This window comes from Festucalex cinctus, chromosome 10 (genome assembly GCF_051991245.1).
Source record: "Festucalex cinctus isolate MCC-2025b chromosome 10, RoL_Fcin_1.0, whole genome shotgun sequence".
Lineage (NCBI taxonomy): Eukaryota > Metazoa > Chordata > Actinopteri > Syngnathiformes > Syngnathidae > Festucalex > Festucalex cinctus.
In genome coordinates, this window is record NC_135420.1 from 21303368 (window position 1) to 21318743 (window position 15376).

Consider the following 15376-nt stretch of genomic DNA (forward strand, 5'->3'; position numbering starts at 1 on the left):
ATTAATTCTTATTTAAGAGAATTGTTTGTTTTTCGTGCCAAAAATGATTAGCAGGGCATCTGTTGTTGTGCTAGCCTAAAAAAAATAAACAAAAAAATAAAAATAAAATGTTAAAATAAAAAAAAATTATCTACATTTAACCTGACAAAACATATTCAAGTTGTTTTTTTCCTATTATCATTATTTATTTATTTATTTTTAAATATAGCAATGGCAAAGCTTTTGGGTTCAAGAAATTTGATAGCCTGAGCTAATGCTAGCTAGCGCTTACCTCTTCAACAACTACTGTACATGTGACATGTAACTTTACTTTTCATTGCTTTCACTGGCACCAAATAGTTATTTCATTATATTATTTGTACTTAGTAACTATAATGTACTGAAGTACATTTCAGAGTCTGTATTTAAGAAGTTTTGATAGCCTGCCTGAAAGCCTGAGCTAACGCTAGCTAGCACTTAGCTCTCTTAAACACATTTCAGTGCTTTCAATGCCACCAGTTATTTTATATAATTTGTGCTTTGTTACTTTTGTACCCAGATATGTTTCAGTCTGTACTTTTTTTTTTTTTTTTTGGTTAAGCCTTTAGAAGTTATCAGTGCTCCTACAATTAGCAGACTTGCTTTTCATTTCTTTATCGTTTTCTTGTTTTTTAAAAAACAAATCTGCACTTCTACTTAAGTACACAGTGGGAGGAGTTTTGCCACCGCTGCTATTTGTTACAGACCTTACACACTTACACAAGCACACACACACAGTCCACCCCAGGTTCCCATTTGGCTTCCTCTTCCCCAGACAGCCATTGCGCCCAAGTAGCGCCGCTTTAGTGTCATGGAAGGGAAAAAGATAGGAGCAGAGAGGTCACTTGGGTGACAAACGGTCAAATTCGCAGGAAACTCCCAAGAACATTCTTCCTCAAATTATGCTATTAGCTGCTGCTGGGGGAACAGCGAGTGAGAGAAAGATGGAGGAAAGGGGGAAACAAAAACAGGCCAGGATCGTATGTGTTGGGGTCGAAGGAGGGGTCTCGTCTTAAAACAACAGAAAAAGAAAGAGAAAGGAACTTTGTAGCCACTTGGCCTCCTGCTCTTGAGCGGAATGCGGTTTGGTGGCATTTACATGTTCATAGTGATTTATTGGACTTGGCGTCCCCCCATCCGTTTCAGTGCAGATCTCTCCGAGCCAGGAAAAGGCCCTAAGCCCAAGGAGACAGTAAGCCTGAAGTATTCTCCTTCTCCTCCTGCACCTGTTCCCCACGCTGGGGAAATGACAGCCTGTGATTGTGTGTAAGCGTCTCTGCTGGAGAGCTAGTGTGATAGTGTCAATCTGATAATGTTTTTTTTTTTTTTTTTTTTGTGTGTGTGTGTGTGTGTGTGTGTGGATAGCCTGCACAAGCAAGTGTGCTTGCTTGGTGGATTTTTTTCTTTTGTATTTTCCCAATAAGCAGGAGTTATCAAAAGTTATTTAACAGCAGTTTTTCTGGTCAGATGTCATATGAATTTGGGAGTGACAGCCAAAAATTTGTGTCTGTTTAGCTATACAGGATCATAAGCTATCATATTTGTATCCTCACACGGCCTTCTTAGTTGGCATTCAAACACAAGTGATGTATTTATACATTTAGTTATGTATTTATACATTTAGTTTATCAATATTTATACATTTAGTTTATCAATATTTTTGTTTTGTGAGAGGAATTTGCTGAAAAGAACAAATATCCTGAATCCTGGATGAAAACACGACGACTATTATTTGAATAAATGGCAACAGTTGTACTTGTTAACCGAAAATGCAAATAAAGAAAGACATAGTCATGCTTATTGCTCACCTATAAATATAGAAGTACAAAGCGGTATATTACTGTATGAACTTTCTGACGATTGCAGTTTTGTGCCTTTTTTGGGGGGGGGGGGGAAAAACTAAGATGCAAAAAGATAGTGACTAAGTTCTGTCTAAAAAGGAAAGTAGTACATTCGTGTCAAGGAGCTACATCATTGAATTGTTAAGGTGTTCTATAATGTGTTACACTGCGGTTTAAACTAGAGATTTCACGAATCGATCATGTGATTGGGAATTGGGGCAAATGAGATAATTGTCTGCTGATTGGTATCGGGTGGAAGATGTGTATAAATATTTTGTTTTTCTCTATTTTTAAGTCATTTGCTCAGTTTGTCATTATTGAATGCACACAAACTGAACTGACAAACTAGCTTCCTCTCCAAAAGTGCTGCGTTATTGATGAGAGCCGGTCCTAAAATGGCATAAAAATAGAAATGGCAAATGTGAAGAGATGACATGTTCCATTCCCATTGTAACCCAAGTCACAATTGCAATTTGCAATTGAATAAATGTTGTACTCTGTGCACTGGAATAAACTCCAGGAAATACAGTACGGTATATAAAAATTTCAGCTGTAAATGCTGGTTGTACTCTGCCAGGTTTCCCCAGATGGGGTATGACTTTACTCGGAAATGATTGCAGCGGGACTAAGTCCCGTTATTAAATAATAAGCCCTCTACTTGAGCTAAGAGCCTCCGCACTCTGTCATTTGAGGGTAGGGCTTTGCTAACTATAGCAGCCCTGATGTCCGACGGCTGGAAGAAAATCCCGTGACGGCGAGGGAAGGCCAAAAGAAGAAAGGACTTGAGCAGCATGTAACGGCTGCTGGAAAGTTGCTGTTTCGCACTCATCCGTGAGAGGGAGAGACAAAGTTATTTCTGTTGCGCCAGAAAATGTGTACGTATTGTACGCTAGTGTGTGCGTGCGAGTGCGCCTTGACAGCGGTTGGTATATACAGGAAACCACAGAAAGCTAACATTTACTCCCATAAAAAGAGAGGAAGTTTTGCTCCACCTGCCTCGAAAATCATAAAGCACGGCGTTCGGAGAAAATAACCCGTGATTTCTGTGACCGTGCTGGGTCAACTCGAAATTTCAAGGCAACATTTGAGAACATTTTAAAGGTGCATTGTGCTGTTTAAAAAGGTCATGTTAAAGCTTTTTCTCCATCATGCCTGCTCCACCAATGCTCAGATGAGTATGAAGAGCCCTGACTGTTTTAATCTGACTGCGCCTATCAGCTTTTATCTTGCCTTAAAAGTAGAGTGTGCGGACCCCCGCACACGCTACAGTTTCTTTGGGGAGGGGAGGGGCGGAGTTTTTGTGAAGTCACTTCTTCATTTCTCATCTGTGGCTGTCACTTTAAGATCGTGCACGTACTCGCACGCACACAATGAACGAGCCTGACACATATGGTGCAGTTACACGTTGGGCCAGAGGTGGCAGTCGTGAGTAAAAAAGTGACAAACTGCACAAAGATCCTTTAAGTTGGGCTATTCAACAAAATGTTTTTTTGTTGTTATGAAAATTGGCTTTCCTGCATTTCACAACGAAAAGTTTACCCCAAATGAAGCATATTAATTAGAAACAACTTGCTTGATTTGTTGCACTAGCTAGTATTGTTGCCAGAAATGTCAGTAATTTGGATGGACGGGTACCGATACCAGGTATCTGGTCGATACGTGGCCTTATTTAAAGATATTGGTAGAACTAGAAATTATACAATATTAGAAATTAAGAGAATAGAAAATTGTCATTAACTCATTTGCTCCCAATAACTTATGAATACGTTTTTTTTTATATGTTTTAAGTGTCCCAAAAACATATTTATACGTTTTTGTTTTTGTTTTTTAATGCTAGAGCATACATAAGGCTTCTTTTAATTGTAATTTTTCTGTATCAAAAGTGCTAGTGGTATCAGGACTTCGTATCGGTGACTACTCATATTTGTATCGTCTGAATTTCAAAAAGTGGTATGTAGCATCCTAAGTAATTTATATTTAAAGTTTACCCAACTTAAATTCTTCTTTTAGACCCAAAACTACAAGTTGTGTGTTTTTACAGTGGAGCACTATCTTTATAAAGTGTCTGAGCCCTGTTTGTGTGTTTGTCTGTGTAAAACAGAGATTACGTACACACCGTGTGAGTCATGGCAAGACTGTAGGTGATTGGTCAGGAAGTGGTCATGTTATTATCTTTAATTGAGGGGTAATTGTAGCTCAGAGTGTGCCGTACAGTACGCGCTAGTGTGTATGTGTATCTTTCTACGTGTCTGTGTTTGTGTTTAGGTGTATGCAGAAGGGGGGGAAATTACGTCGAGCGTTTTTGGGCTTGTTTTGATTAAAAACAAAAGAGAGTAAACAGTAGGTTTTAGTGGGCAGCGGTTTGAATGGTGGCTGTCCATATGTGTGCGCGTCAGATAATGGGCTGCTAGTGACTGCAGCCAACGCAAAACCTTCCATGAGCGGCGTACTCATCTGCGAACGCGGCAAACCGTCACGGATCTTTCAGCGGATTATTATTGTTATAAACAATTTTCTACTTGATTTCTGACTTTTAAAAAATCCACCAATTGAGACAAGACCACCCTGAATAACTTTCTTGGCTCAACATAAAAGTTGCAATTAATTTCCCAAATGTGGAGCCAAGTGTCTTCTCTGGTATCATTTTTCCCTTTTTGTAGTACAATATTACCCTATTTTAGCCAGTTTTTTTGTTTTTTAACAAAACGTCATTGCTACAGTCAGCATTTTGACTTGATTTTTTTTTTTTAACCTCTTGAGCAAGTGAATGTGTAAACATTCCAGAGAGAAATAATGTGCATATATAATTTTGCTCAGTCAACCTCAAACATTTACACACAATAAGTAAACAACAATTTCAAGTCGATGGCCTCCAACCGAGACAATGGCTTCTTTTCTCGGCTTCGTTTGTACACCAAATACCACCTCAAAAATACTTGGCTGCCTTGATTACCCAGTGCAATTTTGTCACGCGGTATGTTGAAGTGATCACAAACAAGGCAAAGGTTTGCCGTTTGAACACTGTGTTTAAATTTGTCTAACAAAAACTATATTTTGAAAGATTGTGCTTAAACACAAGTACTAATTCTGAGTAATTTTGCGATTGTGGAATATTAACGAAGCACACCCCCCATCTCAAGGGGCGGCCATTTTGTCACTTGCTGTCGACTGACAATGACATCAACCCATCACTGCTCGGCTTGCGAACGTCACATGCCCAGACTCAGAAACTAGGTGAGCCGTGATTGGTTGTTACTTGAGCCCTGAGAAACTATGATGTCATTTTCAGTCGACTGCAAGTGACAATGTGGCCTCCCCCTGAGGGGAAAAAAAACCAGGTAGATTTGGCTGTTTAATTCATATTCCACAAATATAATATTAGCAGAATACTGTTTTTAGATGATTTTGGCTGCAAAGAACATATTGCTGTATAGAAATTTTTGGTTTGTTTGACTTTCCCTTAGCCTATTTTTTTATTTTATTTTTTTAGTTGAGAGATTGACGACCCACAAAAACTGTTAATAGTTGATGCCCCAAGTCTATAGATAGACTGACTAAATGAAACTCCTCTTCCGTCTTCAACCTAGTTCTTTTGCACTAAACAAAATGATTGGGCAACGTTTTGGCCTACAGTGAATAAGAGTTTTTCGGTGAATAATGAAAATTTGCTTCCAAAAAGCAAATCAGAAAAAATGGTAAAGTGATGAACTCCTTGACCGTTCAAAATGTTGAAACGTTACCTCAAACATTGCCTGTGCAACGTTTGAATGATGGCGATTATGTGAGGATGGAATAAATCAAGTCACTTTACAGGTTGTTTTTTTTTGTATGCATTTTCTGCCAGTTTTGTATACATGAGCTCATTAATAGCATTTACCTCTTGAGTGATTTCCCTCCTCTCTTCTGCACCCCCCACACTCGAAAGTGGCAGCAGTAGCGCACCTCCCTTGTTTCTTTCCACCCGCTTCGACCCCCCATATATCTGCCGTGTTGTCAACCACTCTGAGCATGGATCTAATTGAGGGCAATCATTCGGGTAAAAAACCCTCCACAATGATGCTCCCCCCGTCATGTGCATGTGTTCATGTTTGCTTCTATTTGTGTGTGTGTGTGTGTAGTACAAGATGTTTGGGGTGCTTTCTTTTCCTCGATGTCACCCAGCCCCGCCACTATGATTAAAAATGTTGTATGACCCCGTCTACCTTACTGCCGCCCCCAAAATCCTTTGTGCGGTCGAGAAGAGGCACAGAGAGAGAGAGCAGGAGAGGCAGGTCTGCTTGGCTGTTGTTGACGAGCACCGTTGTTTTGGACCTCTCCGAGCACCTCCTTAACACCAGGAGGCTCCAAGTGCTCCACTTTTCACTCCTCTTTCACTCTGACCCCGCAACTAGCTAACCTCAACCCTGTGCTGAGATCTTCGGACCTGTAAAGGTCACAGTTTGAAAAACAGAACAAAACAAAACCAACTTATCTTGTTCAATCCTTTCCTTTTTGGAAGGATTTAACCTGACATGGGAAAAAAAAAACGCAATGAAAGAATAAAAAAAAAAAAAAAAAGATTGCTCGATTTAAGTGACTAAAACTCAAAAAAAGAAATATTAAATATTAAACTATGGAAGTCACAATCACTCATTTATTTTTGTTTTATTATTATTTGTAACAGTTAAAGTCACGTTTTGAATTTGAGTATGTCACTTTTTTTCAGATTTTAATAATAAAATTGCAAATTGTAAAAATAAAAATAATTGCGATTTTATTATTTCAATGATGGTATCCCAAGATGATGCCATTTTATATTTATTTATATATTATATTTATATATTTATGTTTATTTATATTTTATATGGTATTAAATCAGCAGTGGTTCAAATCAGTTAAAAAAATCGTGTTAAAAAAAAAACGATGGTAAAATTTTATTCTTGACTTTAGAAATTAAAAATAATTACCCATTCGATCTTTAAAATTTCAGATGAAGATGATTATGATTATGGATCAGGACAAGCCTGATTATTAATAAAGCAAGAATTTCATCGTATTTATTTATAAATCTTTTACTGACCTGGTCATGACCCAGCATTAGTGAACTTCGAGTGACCCCATGCAAGACATTGAGCCACTGTTGATGTTGAATGTTTTATTTTGATTAATTTCATGAATGATGACAGAAAAAACAAAAAAAAAAAAAAAACAACAACAACAGTTTGTCACGCATTATGACTAGGCTTTTTTTTTTTGTTGGACTTTCCGCCAGCTCCGCCATGCTGCTGACGCGACGTCCGTCAAATCAAGGTGCCTTCCACAGTTCACCGCATGATTGTGTTAACACATTTTATCGCTGATCGGGGCCCCCCAGCGTAATTCAATTAGTAGTTCCCATACACCAGACGTGTGTAGAATTGAGGTGTGCATTCATAAAACGTGCGCTGCCCACCATCCTTTCCAGATGTGAAGACGAAGTTTGAGGTGGCGGGTGTGATCGGACGCTAATCGGGTTGGACAGAGTGTTGGCACCACTCGTAAGCGTCTGTTTCCCAATCACTTCTCTTTCGTTTTCTCTCGTGCACGTCTGCTTTTCCACCCTTGAAGCTTCCTCGCGATGTTTAGTGTCTCTCCGAGGTATTGCGGCATTCCCCGCAACTCTCTGCTCACCCACAACTCTTGGTACGCTTGACGTGGCTCGGAGTTCAGAGGTCACCCGCTGACCCGGAATCCTCTAACTCTGTCTCCCCCGTTGCTCCATCGCGCCTGCTTTTTTCAGGGACTGTAAAGTTTCTCCCAGGCGACTACTGTTCACTTGACTTTTATGTGTTTGTGTGAATGTCCGCAAAGCCAGAAAATGGATCATGAAAAAGTGGAATGTGCAGCAACTGGAGACAAAGCACCACTTTGGGAGCTTTATATACTATCGCCTAATATAGAGTTTTATAAACTTTTCCTGCAGAAGGCTGACATTTTGAAATTTGGTTCCTTTCCGGTACAACAACTCGCGTCGTGGTCATCCTCGCATAATCGCCAAAAACGCCATCTTGCTTGCATCGCCAAACTCCATACATGGCTATCAATCAGTCAATTGATTTAACTCATTCACTCCCAGCCATTTTCGCTGAAGCAACCCCCTTCACTCCCGGCTGTTTTACTGGATTTTGACTGATTTTGCAAGGCCCACAGAATATTGTCTTCTATTGCTATAAAAACATAAAAAGTCTCTTCTTTCATCTGGAAAAATAAAGTATATTTCTATCTGTTTCCGTTTTGCAGCAATTAGCATTTGAATATAGCTACATTTAATCATTATCCATATTGTATTTGAACTTTTTTTTTCTTTACAAAATGGCCTTGGTTGATCTCTTATACTCTGCTGCCACCTATTGGTCGTTTGTGTAATAACTACCATTTCTTCAACCGTTCTTTGCAGTTGAGAAGCTGCATCAAAGCCTTCTGTATGCTCTAGCATAAACAAAAACAACAACGTATAAATAAGTCTTTGGGACACTTAAAACATTTAAAATAGAACGTATTTATACGTTTTTGGGAGCAAATGAGTTGAAAACATAAGTAAAAACTTTTTTGGCCCCTTAACGCTTAGATAATAAAGATATGAATTACCGGCAGAACATTTGACTGTTTTATAATACTTGGTGCTATTGTACAACAAAGACAGAAATCGGCCAATTTAGAATGAATGATTAAATAAATAAATAATTGGCATTTTTTTTTTTGGTAGGAATGTTTGGTTATTTGAATCTTATTTTGTAATGTGTTAATGTGTACAAATATTAAAAATCAGCTGTACAGTACAGCTCAGATATGTCTTTACAAAAGTAGACGATTTCATACATTTCTCTGTATTTTTCTCGATTCAGTTCGATTCGATGCAATTGTGCCTTTTTTGGTTGCGCGCCTAGAAATAGGTGCAATGTCATCACGCAGTATATGACAATCTCATCTCCCACACAGTGGAGAGTTGTTCTATAAATGACGAGCGACTTTTGTTGCGGGCCGTTCCGGATGCGCGCGTCTGTAAGCACCGTCTCGTCGAGCATCCGACCCCTCTTCACCAGCAATTACAGTCACCAGCTCCCGCCACTTGCCGCCGGGCTCTCTGCGACATCCGACACACGAGCAGGCCAAACATTAGCATAAGTAAGACCTCTACTGACAACTCCCACCCTGGATATTCCTCTCTCTTCTCATAATACCCCTTTCTCGGCCTCTCTCTTTCGCAATCTCTCCCTTGTTCTTTGTCAATATCGGACTCTCCATCATCCCCCCCCTTTCGCCGGGGAAACATCATTGTCATGGAGAGCGTGGATGACAATAACGAAGCGGCAGCAAATCACACTGATTGTTGTGCTGGTGGGACCCGCTGGAGGGCTAATGTAATTGTGCGAGCCCTTGTCACTGTTGATACGGGCTCTTGAAAAGGTGGGCTGATTTAGCTAAAAGCTATCTGTGGGCCAAGTAATTAGACATGCCATTCACCGGCTGCATCCGCGCACACGCGTGGCAAAGGTTTTATCCCGCCACTCTGGTTGTTAGTCAAAAGCGTTAAAAGGGAACACGCCGTTCCCGGCGTCAATTTGTGTGGCTCTTTCTACGCTGTCAAATATCAGCGCGATTGGCGGTTTCTCGCGAGCGACACGGGCCCATCCGAGATGGAATTGAGGTAGCGCAACACACTTGACTTGGCCAAAGCATCCAGTGTTCCACCCGCTGTGACTCCGTGCTCCCCCATTAAATCAATTAGACCGAGCCGACACTCAGCTGGAGACGGAGTCGAGCAGGCACTGTGCCCTCCCGTTCAACATGTACTTCAGCGGCATTCGAACGGAACACGCCCATGGGAATCGGACTGGAGAGCGGTGGATTGTTCAGTGCTACTTGTTTTTGGGAACAAATGTCTTTTGCAGAGTATCGTTTATGTTTGATGGAAGCAGGTACGATGAAAACAGCAGAGGCCCTAGAAGTGAACCCTGTGGAACGCCATATATTTCGTTATACATGTCAATTCATGGTGCATATATTCGTGCGACCAGTTTCTTTTTTTGTTCAACCAAGTTAGTATGAAGCAATTAGAATAAAAAGAAATCACACAACGTACCCTTCAGACCGACTCACCGGGGGTTTGATCGAACCCAGGTTAAGAACCATTGCTTTAAGATGAATACCAAAGTGTTCTGCGTACTGCCTACGTACTGGTAAATCTCTAAACTTGGGCTGCAACTAATAATTATTTCAGTATTCGAATGATCTGTCGATTGTTTTGTTCATTAAGCCATGAATCAGATTGTTTTATTTTTTATTTTTTATTTTTTATTTTAATCCATTTATTTAAAAAAAATCTAATTGACTTGACTACATGATTTTTTTTAATTTTTATGATCATTTACTGGTTTGATCAGGAACACGTCGCAAAAGTGGCTACAATATTGATTATTGATTTCCAAAGTTCTTATAGTGATTTAACACAAGTCTGCTTTCATAGAGGATTAAAAAAAAAAATCGGACTATATTTACTATTGAGTGGCTAAAATTCAGAGGATTTGGACAGTTGTAGGTCTCTAAACATGAATAGATAATCAAAATGTAATTATCGACCAATTGTCGAATAATTGATTAATGGTTGCTCCACCCCCTCGATTTGCGATTTATTTATTTATTTATTTATTTTTGAAAAAAGTATTAAACGTATTTTACAGTATGGCCATTTCATTCTGCACACATGAAAGTAGGGCCAGACGATGTCTAAACATCTGTATAACTGTATCTCGCATGTTTCACAACAGAAAATGTTTTTGTTTCGTTTGAAGAGCCATTTATAAATACAGTCAAGATGATCCACCATTGCACAGACAAAACTGCCTCACTTGTCAGCAGGCAGCTAAAAAGTTGATGGCCACAAATGACGACCGACGCTATTGTTGTTGTAGCGTGTGCGTTTCAAGGGCTGTGGATGTTTAAGTTGACGCCAAGTCGAAAGCACTAAAAATTCCTCCTGGAAATGCATCCCTCACCCCCCCCACCCCTCCCTCTCACCCCGCTCACCCCTGTCTTTATGGGGACACCAGACTCCCCGACAGTTTGTTTTAAATCTGACCATTCAGATGTTTCTGTGGGTGACTGACTTTCAGCGTTTAGAAAAGATGATATCAGCTTTCCTCAAGATTGTGTTACTGTATTTAAAAATGGCTGGAGTCGATGGGGCGCAATGTGAAAGATGGGGGGTTGTAGATGTTGAATCCAGGGTGTCCCTCTTGCTCTCTGGGAATTCCCGCGTAGACGGAGGAGATGGCGATCAGGGGAAAGCGAACTCTGAGCTGACGGCAGCCACGTTTGGCTCACTGCATTAGACACAGATTCTTTCCAATTTCAAAGGACAACACCGGCGTCAAATTGGAGGATATGAGTTTTTGATGGGCAGCTGCGGTGCACTGATGGAGGGAAAGGGGAGGTTTGCAAAAAATCCCAACCCTCCATTTCCTCTCTCAACCATGAGGGATAATAGATGGATAGATAAAAGTGCGCAACAGGTTCTGGTGAGACTTCACGGGAGCATGTTTGGTTTGAAAACGGGCAAAGTATTTGAAAGTGTTTCAATCTAGCACAAGTACGATTGTGCCTTGAGATATGAGTGACATAAGTTACACATTTTTCGACGTATGAGTTGTTAGACAATTTTTTTGTTTTGCTTTGAGATGTGAGCACAGACTTGAGATACAAGCGCTGAATTAAACTCAACTCATTTCACAATAGACTTTACACCGATCTGATTGGCCGATTAAGTATCGGCCGATATTTTGCTGTTTATGCAAAATCGGTAATTGGCATTATGTCTTACTTTGCCGAATCCATGAAATAAGACCTTGCATGTTATATTCAACGTTTATCAATGTGTTTTTTTGGAGAATAGTTTTTTGGGGGGCAGTTTGGTGATCGGTTATCAATTATTATTATTATTATTATTATTATTATTTTAAACTCACTGATCGGTGATATGCCAAAAAATCCTGATCTTGTAAAAAGCCAACTTCACACTCAGAAGCAAAAAAAAAGCGGCTTTAAACTGTCAAACTAAATATTAAACCGTGAATATTACACTTTATGTATTTAAAACAACCTTATAGCTTAGCTTTTCGGTCTGCTAGCTCAATGCTAACACTAAAATAGCATCTATGTTGCGGTGCTATAACCTTGTAAGTGACGGATTGGGGTGGAAGAACATGTTCACAAACGATATAACAGTCCTCAGTCATGCATTCTTTATCCTCTGCGAAGAACGACTAGTCTGTCTCTTATACTACTCTCAGATGTCTAAGGCGGGCAAATTAATGGCATTTTTTTTTTTTTTTTATCAATTTCAATGATTTTAGATATGTGAGTTTTGAATAAAGAGCATAGTCACAGTATGAATAATGCACCACTGCTTTAAAAGCGTCTCTATTTTATTTATTACTGACCAAGTCCAAACATTGTTACCATCCATAACGTTTCTGTTGATTCTGTCTGTAATCAAAGACTATTAGGGTTAGAAATTAACCGATCCATACATTTCTTTTGGCACACTTCCACTGAATGTCGTCCATTGTGGTCCTTTCGTTTACGGCTCCGCAGGCAGGCAGGCAAAAAATACAACGGTGCCTATTATTTATCTGTTCTCTTCCGTCAGACGGCCCGCTTCCGTTTCAGTGTCATGATGAATCTATTAGAGCTTTCATCCACGCGCTCGCAACAGCCAAACCCATCAACAGCAACTTCTAATGTTTCCTTATGAACATACGCACAATAACTATATCTGAAAGATTAAAGAGATGGAAAACGGCCATCGGGTCTGGCTTGTTCTGCGCATCCCAAATGATTTTAATCAGACATGAAATGAGGGTGACGTCGATCCTTTTTTTTTCCTCCCTCAGATTTGGCGAGATTTTTTTTCAAAAGGATTCCGGAATGTGTTCATTAAAGCTTGAGCTTCTGTTACACCCAAGTATTTAAATATGTTCCTTATCCAAATAGCTGACGGACGGCTAACCTTTTAGACTTGGTCACACTGACCAAGCTCATTTTTAGGCTTTTTTTTTAAATTTTTTTAAACAACTTATTTTGAACATGCATAAAAATAAGAGTACAGTAGTATACAGTATGTGGTTGAATGAGATCTTTAACCCGATAGTGGTATCAGCTGCTGTTATGAGTACCCGATACCCTGAAATACTGATAATTGCTAGTCACCCATGCCTAGTATTTAGGAATGTTCATATTTAATCACATCTATCTATACATAATAGAAAATGTAATACTATATCTAACATGAACACAATTTACAGTAAACCTTGTCACAAAAATACCAAGTTTAACTACCAATATTCATTTTCAATGTAACATTGACCTATCAGTACGGTCAACTATTCATATATTTGTCATTAGTAAATATATTAGTAAATATAACTTTATCTTACCTTTAACATCAAAATTATAGTAATATGTTCAAGTCTATCCCTATCCCTATAACACTCCAAATTATTATTATTTTTTATTTATTTTAGAAATGATTTATGGTTGGACATTGATGTTCCCCATTTAGTCTGTTCCATAGTTCTTGATTATTTTTTATTAAACTTTTTGAAAATTATATATTAAAATATAACATAATAAATCTTCATATCACCTTGACTCTGTAACAAATTATATCTAACTTTACAGCAGTTTTAAATTCTACAAGCTCATCAGATTTTCAGGAATTGGTGAAGAAATCCGACAATATGGATGATTCTCATTGCTGTCTTCTGCAGTATAGATTTGATGAGTCTTTTTTTTTTTTTTTTTTTTGAAGCTAAAACACTCTTAACTGTAAACCAAATGAAAGAGTTCCTCTGTCTTATTCCATTGACAATCCGGCAGGAACAGCAGCGCCGGCTGGGGTTAATTACAGTTAAGCCCAAATGTCCCTCAGTTCCAATTTTGGTTCTGGCGCATGTAGCACCATCAAAACAGCTCATGACTTTGGCCCTCCACTTACTTGCATTACCAGAGGAAATTGGGCTTAGCGCTGGCAAATTTCCTGCTGTGTTGGCTCGCTGCCGCTTCGGAAATTCACTGGGAATGTTAAAGGACAGTGACTATATTGCGGTGTGATTGTGTGTGTGTGCGCTCCCTGACTGATGGTTTGCCTACAGGCGTTCTGTCGACTCCATATTGCTCCTATCAAAGGAGTCTAAACAATATAAAATATAAACTGTTCATGTACTTGTAACTGGTTAGCATCTATCTGGCGCTGCACCAGCTACCTGTGAGCTTCAGCTGACTAGCTAGCACGGCTAACACTGAATAGCTAGCATGGCTTAACACTGTCCTAAGTCGCTAATCGCGAGTAAGCTACACTTTTGACAACTCTTATCACTAAAAGAGGACGGCGATGAGTTAAAGCGAGCAAGAAAATAGGACAGGAGAAGACTGAGAAGTCATGCTAACCGCTAAGTTATCATGAAACGCAGAGTCACGAAAATCTAGAAAAGTATTTAATATGACACTGTAGACTTTTAACAGACATTTGGCTGGTACTACATTAAAAAAAAAAAACTATGAACAGCTAATTAACAGGCAAACTTTATAGAGAGGAAATAATTCAACAGCTACAAGTGTTAGCATATATGTTAGCACATAAAATGATAAGGTCAAAAACTAAGCCAGGGGGCTGAATTAGCTTTTCATATTTAATTGGTCAGGTTTAGTACACCTCGAAGTTCACTCATGAGCATTAAGAAGATATGCTGTTTGTTGAGCTGCCAGAATTAGTTTTGTTCATGACCACAATCCATAAAATCATCCATCGGACATTTTATGTCAAGGCCAAATGTGTTAGAAGTGTTTTAGGATTCATTGTCATTAGTTTCATGTTGTTTGTTCTGATTATTGAGGCAAATCATGTGTTGAATTGCCTTAAAATGTGCATGTGGAATGAAAAATCTGGTGAGTCGATCTAATAGCTCTAGTTTTCTGATTCATTTACTTCTTTCTTGGCGATACGGCAAGACATCATAAAGATGATGAGAGAAAGAAATAAAGTCAAGTCGTTATGTGGGTGTTTCTCGCGCCACCAAGCTCTTGAAGTCGTCCCTGCCTTTCCCTCCATTCTTTGGGAAGCCGAGATTGGTACTTTGTAGTCATGTCACATGTCGACGCCAACGTGATTGTCTCCTGATAGATGAAAGGGGGCATCTCTGCCCTGAACTTTGAGTGGCTCCCATCTTTTTATCGTCTTGTGTTGGCCCCTCCAAGCTACTCAGAGACGAGGAAGATGGCAGGCGGCGGAGACAAAGAGCCTGCACCTCCGTCGCCACTGCCGCCTCGCCTTGCCTTTGTAGCGCTCTCGCCATCGCTGTTAGTCACAAATGATGATGCCCTGCCGACTGGCAAGCAAGTGATGTTATTTGCCCGTAATAGCGCGGCAATCAGTGTCAATCTGCGCCGGGATCCAAATATTGTTCACACCGTGTGCCCCTTATGACTGTTTTACATATGCT

The 15376-nt window shown here is 39.5% G+C and overlaps 1 long non-coding RNA gene across 2 annotated transcripts in view; it reads left to right on the plus strand.

Moving 5' to 3' along the window:
• Positions 1-15376, plus strand: part of LOC144026812 (uncharacterized) — a 94772-nt gene that overhangs the window by 34116 nt on the left and 45280 nt on the right. Inside the window, exon 5 of one of the 2 annotated variants that reach the window (XR_013285314.1) lies at positions 5978-6120. The exons of the other annotated variant lie outside the window; for it this stretch is intronic. This is a non-coding gene — a long non-coding RNA (uncharacterized LOC144026812). Of the gene's footprint in view, positions 1-5977; positions 6121-15376 lie in introns of those variants that run through there. 2 annotated transcript variants of the gene reach the window in all.